Raw genomic sequence first — 6,672 nt, 5'->3', positions numbered from 1 at the left:
AAATTAAAGCGTGTTTCATCATCTTTCATTTTCTTTTCAATTTTTTTTTGGGGGGGGGGGGGTTAACTGATGACTTTAAGGAGAATTTTCCCATCCGAATATGATCACCCCTGAAAATAGTCCTGAAGCCCATCGCCATTTTGAAAAACGATGCCTACACTCCATTGCAAAATAGAGCGCTTTAAGGGCCCCAATTTCATCCAAATTGAACGGAACTACAAGTTCACAGTCCTGTGCACGGCTTCCACCCATATTTTTTACAAACCCTCAAGTTCATGGCCCACAGCATGCTCAAATACTGAAGATTTTGAGGGCATGCAAATCGTGATTTGGTCGGCGTAGGCAATTTCGGACCGATGTACTGGTCTGCACCCATGTAGCACCTCTAGGGTTGCAGACCAGTAAATAAACTTCCATAGTAATGGTAAATGCTCCCACTTCAGAAAATCGGGAAAAGTACTCACAACTCTCCAAGGTGTTCGAGACACACATCAAATTAAAGCTTATGTCATCATCTTTCATTTTCTTTTCATTTTTGGGGGGTCAACTGGTGACTTTTAGGAGAAATTTCCATCTGAAGATGATCACCCCTGAAAATAGTCCTGAAGCCCATCGCCATTTTGAAAAACGATGCCTACACTCCATTGCAAAATAGAGCGCTTTAAGGGCCCTAATTTCATCCAAATTGAACGGAACTACAAGCTCACAGTCCTGTGCACGGCTTCCACCCATATTTTTGTACAAACCCTCAAGTTCATGGCCCACAGCATGCTCAAATACTGAAGATTTTGAGGGCATGCAAAACGTGATTTGGCCGGCGTAGGCAATTTCGGACCGATTTACTGGTCTGCAACCCTAACAGGGATAGACAAGGAGATCGCCATGTTGGATTTCGCTTGATTAAAAGCATCTTATCTGCGTCCGTTTTCCTACAGTTGCTTAGTAATATTTGCTTAATTTAAATTATTTATCATAATTTTATTTGCTATATTAATAAAATGTTTAACTTTAAGTTGCGATATCGATAGCATTGTCCAAAAGCAAAACCACCCCAATCTATAATAGTATGGTGTACTATTAAGGACACTGAATTGTCGCCATAAGAGTCGTTAAGCGTCGCGTAATATACAAATAATGAATGTTTGTGAGTGCAATGGTAAGAATAATTTCAAGAGGTGACAGATGAAATGTTCCATTCCACGAGGCGAAGCCGAGTGGAATGGAACATTTCACCTGTCACCGAATGAAATTATTCTTCCATTGCACGAACGTGAAACATTCATTATTTGTTTTATATAACACCTGAATAAATCCTTGTCATCTGATTGGTTGACTTTTAAATAGCCAATTTATTCAGGTTAAAAACTGTTTAAAAGTTCGATAAGTTCATCATATTTAATGAATGCAAACTGTTTAACAGGTTGAGAACCATATCATATTCAAGTAATCTCGATAAAAAACAGCGCCACCACCGGCAGCAGTGACACCGTGCAATGGAAGTTCTATTCACCGTGCAATAGAACTTCCATTGCACTGTGCGCTGCGCGCCGCGCCCGCGCCGTGCGTTGGGACGAATAATTCAATAACATGTGATCAACAATCCATCAATCAGAGGACGGGGATTTATTCAGGTGTTGTATAATTGAGGTTTAGCTTACGCAGACTGCGCAGACAGTACGCGGGACTTTGCCGATCGTCTGTCACGCAGTCTGCGTCGGTCTGAGTTGTCGGCGACACTTCCGGATGAAATGTTTCCATATGTCCGCGTTGTAGTTTGGGCTCTGTTTGCGTTTCACTTTGCGTTTCTTACGTCGATATGAAAACTAGGCTTAAAACTATAGTCCATCATTTGCAGCTATCCGAAAAGTAACTGGCGTAAATTGTTTTTGAAAAACATACTTGGTTGAAAGATAGTAAGGGGACTAAACTCCCTGTGAAATTATTCTTTCTGGCAAGCTGTCAATTTGAAGTAATCAACGAAAGAAGGCCTTTCCAACGGTGCTTCTTAAGACGCACCGTAGGAAATTTAAATTAGTAGTTCGTTTTGTTATTCGGCGAAGCGCGCGCAAGCATTGGCACGACGCATACGAGGGCGCGGTTGCTATAATTCGTCGGATCAGTGCGCGACATTGCGTAGCTGCAATCGGCTCAGTGAGAACGTGTCTCGGACGCTGAATTCAGGCCCAATTCAAAACATAATTCAGCAACTTTTGATTTGAAATTGAGATCCTAGAATGTTGTTTTTCTCGGAATATACAGCTGAAGCTGAGCTGAAACTTCATCAGGTTAGTTGTTCAGTACCCTCCTTTAGATTTTGAGCACTTTTGTTGCTTTAAACGAACGAAATGCACAAATTACAAATGATGGACTACATGTATATCTTTACACGCGTCGTGAAGTCTTTTCACGCGTCGCGGTAACTATCTTCACGCGTCGCTATAAGTTTCACACGTCGCGATAAGTCTCTTCACGCGTCGCACTCATCTTCACGCGTCACGTTAACGCCCTTTTCACTTCTTCTCCAGTAACCCTAAGATGTCATCCATCACCTACATTCCAAACTCCTGTTGTAAAGGGCAAAAAGTGAGAATTGAACACACCCACATGTTCTTGATAACAGAATGGCTTTATTATCTAGAATTTATTCAATCCAATTTCCTTTCCTCCAATGAAAATTATGAAACTATACCTATCAGTCCAACCGGTCTGAAACACAGGCCAAGCACATATTTATTACCATTCATAAATACTTTTTCGGTCAAAAAAAATCAAAACTGTTTGGTCCAAAAGTCAAAACAAGTCAAAAATTATATATTTCCAACGATTTTGTTTACAAATTTTGTATTATGTTTTTCGAAACACCCCTCAAGCTATATTATGGAATATTCATTTTCCGAAAAGGCGTACACAACTCCTTATATGGGAATTGGCGCGCGCGTACAGCTAGATGTTTGATGCTTGAACGCAGCTGTGCCGGTGTTGTGTGAATTTCGGACTATAAAAATACTGACTCATGGTACTTGGTACTGTTGCGCATGCCAACGTGAGGATTGTGAAATAATAAAACGGTAAAAGGCACCGGATTTCACAGGAGTCTAAATTTCGACCAGTAGGAATGGATAAACTGTCTTAGGTATTTATGAATAATAATTAACAAGTCCCTAGTAAACCTATAATAAATAGCAGGTAAGATTCAAAGGAATTCTGTACATCAATACCACCCTAATTTATTTGTCTTATTAGGACTTACGAAACCTCTTAAAATGTAAATCTGATGACAAACCATTATTTGGGGATCAGGAGTGAGCAAAACAATATTTACTTCAGTATGTTGAGCCCCTACAAGGCAAGTAACTCTTGGGTGGGGGGAATGTGTTGGTTGTTTTCCTTGTGGAAATGATCGATTTATCAGCAACTGACTGGTTAATTGTTGACTACTCTTCCGTTATATTTCATCACTACTGCATGAATCTCCAACCATAAAAACGCTGGCGTTTGAGTTAAATCAGATATAGCTCCGCACTTTTTGCGGTTAGCTCACCAAGTAAAGGAAGTGTATTTATGCACACATAGTAGTCCTTTATTAAAAAGAATAATAAGTGCGCCCTCTTGTGACCATTCCAAAATAAGCGGGAATATTTCGGATCTCCCCTGAGGTCCTTGACCAATAGTCTGGTTCCCTAGACCTGACAATTATTCCCGACGCTCCAATTGTAGGTCAGGCAGCTTTCGTGGCTAAAAATAAACATGACGACATTGACGGCCCTTTTTCCGTTTCCGATTTCGCTTTATCACTTATAGCTTTTAATGTTCTGATCAAATTTGAAAATATATCACTTGCTTCGTAATGATCATACAATTTTGATAATACAGTCTAATATTTCTTTAAGATAATATTCACTAATCTTGATCTGGAATCTTCAAAATTAGGCACCTTAATAGCACTGTTAGCAGGCGGAGCCGAATAAAGACCGAGTTTTGGAAAATCTGGGTAACGTCAAATTCAAAATAGTACATGACGCAGCAAAAAAGTTCGCCCGTACGATCCGAGTATACTTGATGCACAAAATCGTCGTTGAATTTCAAGTTTTCTTAATGAAAGCAATGAATTTTAATTATCAACTCATTTCAAAAGGTTTTTTAATAAGCAATTAGCAGTTAATTAAACACTCGGAAATACTCGGGCGCTATCAGATTGTCGACGAAATGAACTCGGCAAACTTCGGAAATTTTCGGAAAAAGGAGGAATTCCTCCCGTTTTAGTCACGTGACGTAAATTGTAATACAATGTATTACCGAAGGCTACCTGGACTCAGATTCATCTGGAATAGTCAGAATCTTTTGGTCTGGGAACCAATTCCAGCCTGTGAAGTCATCATACTAAAAAAATAAAGGTCTATTCCAAGTTCATTACAATAAAATGTTCATTACAATAAAAAGATGGCCTCCACTTTCCCTCGCCGTCAATCGATCCTCCCACTTTTTGATGTTACACTTAGGCCTACTACATGTACTTCGCCAAACACTTATATCCTGTCGACTGAAACTATAAAAACGGCATAGTATGGGCTATATTCACGAGTCGGCCATATAAAATTGAAAGCGAGGTAAAATTTTCATTTTTGGAACTTGCAAAGAGAAATGAAAGCAATAAAGTTAATTACAAATTAATACCAGTCTGCTCTGATGACTAATTTAAAATCTAATGTTTTAAGCCACCTTTAAAGAAGAGAAAATTGAAAGTGAGGCTATAATGCAAAAATAGTCTGGCACCATCCCATTCAACAGTTCACAATTCATAAAATGCATTCAGGGAACACGACATAAAATGGCGTCTAGTGAATAAGGTCCATAGAGCATACAGGGGAAATCTAGTAAACTGGGGAATGCATTATGCAAACTGCAAGACAGTCAAAGCCGTATTACTTATGGGTTTCGCAATATTCCATGAATTTTTTTTCTTGGAATGTAAACTTTCCATGACTCCCTGTAAAACAACAAAATTCTATGACTTTTCCATAGGTTTCCACCGCAGCAAATTTTCAGAGCCACCCCCAGTTCCAAAAAGAGAGAGATTTAGCAAGTTGCAATATTTGATTCAATTTAATAAATCCAAACTGCTCGTTCAGAGCAATCCCTCATTAAGAAACAAGGATGTGTAGCAATTTGCGATATTAAATTCAATTAAATTCAGCATTTCTACCCATGGGCTTTATTCACGAGTCGGCCATATTCAGTTGAAAGCGAGGTAAGATCTTCGGTTTTGGAATTTGCGAAGAGAAACGAAAGCTATGACATAAAGTTATTACAAAATAATGCCAGTCTACTCTGATGAATAATCTAAAATGTGTGATTAAACGAACCCTAATATTTTAAGGCACAATTTAAAAACAAAATCGAAAGTGAGGCTATAGAATGCATAGGCCTAAATAGCCTGGCACCATCCCATTCAACAGTTCACAATTTATAAAATACATTCAGGGAACACGACCAAAAAAATGAATAATGGTCCATTCAAGGTGAAATATTCATCTATTTTTAAATGCTTCATTTCATCGAACAAAATTTCTTGGAAAACCAATAAACGTTATGCATTGCCTACAAAAATAATGGGATTTATTACGGGGAACACGCAGCGTATACAACAATTAGGGGCCTACGGTGATTGAATAATGTTAATAATCGTCGGATTTGAACAGCCCCCCCCCCCCACAACACCTATTGATTTTTGGAGGCCAAGTGTCCGGAGGAAAAACCTGTCTACATTATTTTGGTATTTTTTTGCTGATGAACCCCCCCCCGCAACAATTCCTGGATCCGCCCCTGAATCCTGGTTATTACTGACATTACTAATCCTGGTTACTTCACTGGTCAGTCGGTAGTCGATATAGTGTCGCAAATAAAACAATGAGAGAGATTTGGTTTCAGTAGAAGCAGTGGCGTACGCAGGATTTTTTCAAGGGGGGTGTTTCAAAATTGGATGTCATCATTTATGACGCTAGAAATGAAGATGGTAAATTGTGTTCGCGCCAGAAATAAAAGATAGTATCAGTGGGCTAAACCTAACGCTAACCTACGGGAACCCACGACCATCAGTTATCTTTTTGAGCTAAAACATAGTAAATCAAAAAAACCCAACATGTTCTGTGTCTTTAGAGTATACGATGAACATATGAGTAAAGGGGTCAATGTGGGCAGTCAATGTGGGCAGTCCCTCCCTCAACAGCATTTTATCCAACAAAAAGAAGAAATTCAAGAAAAAAAGTGACACGGGCTGCGGAAGTGCTAGGATCTGTTCTTGTAATTGGCTAAAATTACTCAGCGTCCCCTGGATCTCATGATTATCATCCGTTGGGAATCGTCGCGAAGCCCTTACGGCGTGCGGTCCGGGGCCCGCTTAAGGGCCCCGGAAAAATTTGCATTTCAGATGCTCTGTGGTGCAATCTGAGGCGATTCCTGGCCACTTCCACCGTTCAGAAAACGTTTTAAACATCGAAAATTCCATTTAAATTTGTTATTTTTTTGTTCTTTATAAAGTTTCTTATGTACTCAAAGTTGAGAACCATGTTCCATCTCCGTATTTTTTCACAATTTTCTATTTTGAAAAGGGATTAAGGCCACTTGTAGTCCGCGCCTCAGCCATTCGTTGCTGAAGGTACAAATAAGGTGGGG

This window comes from Patiria miniata, unplaced genomic scaffold (genome assembly GCF_015706575.1).
Source record: "Patiria miniata isolate m_02_andy unplaced genomic scaffold, ASM1570657v1 HiC_scaffold_7, whole genome shotgun sequence".
Taxonomy (NCBI): domain Eukaryota; kingdom Metazoa; phylum Echinodermata; class Asteroidea; order Valvatida; family Asterinidae; genus Patiria; species Patiria miniata.
The sequence above is the reverse complement of the archived record's forward strand: the minus strand, read 5'-3'. Positions refer to the sequence as shown.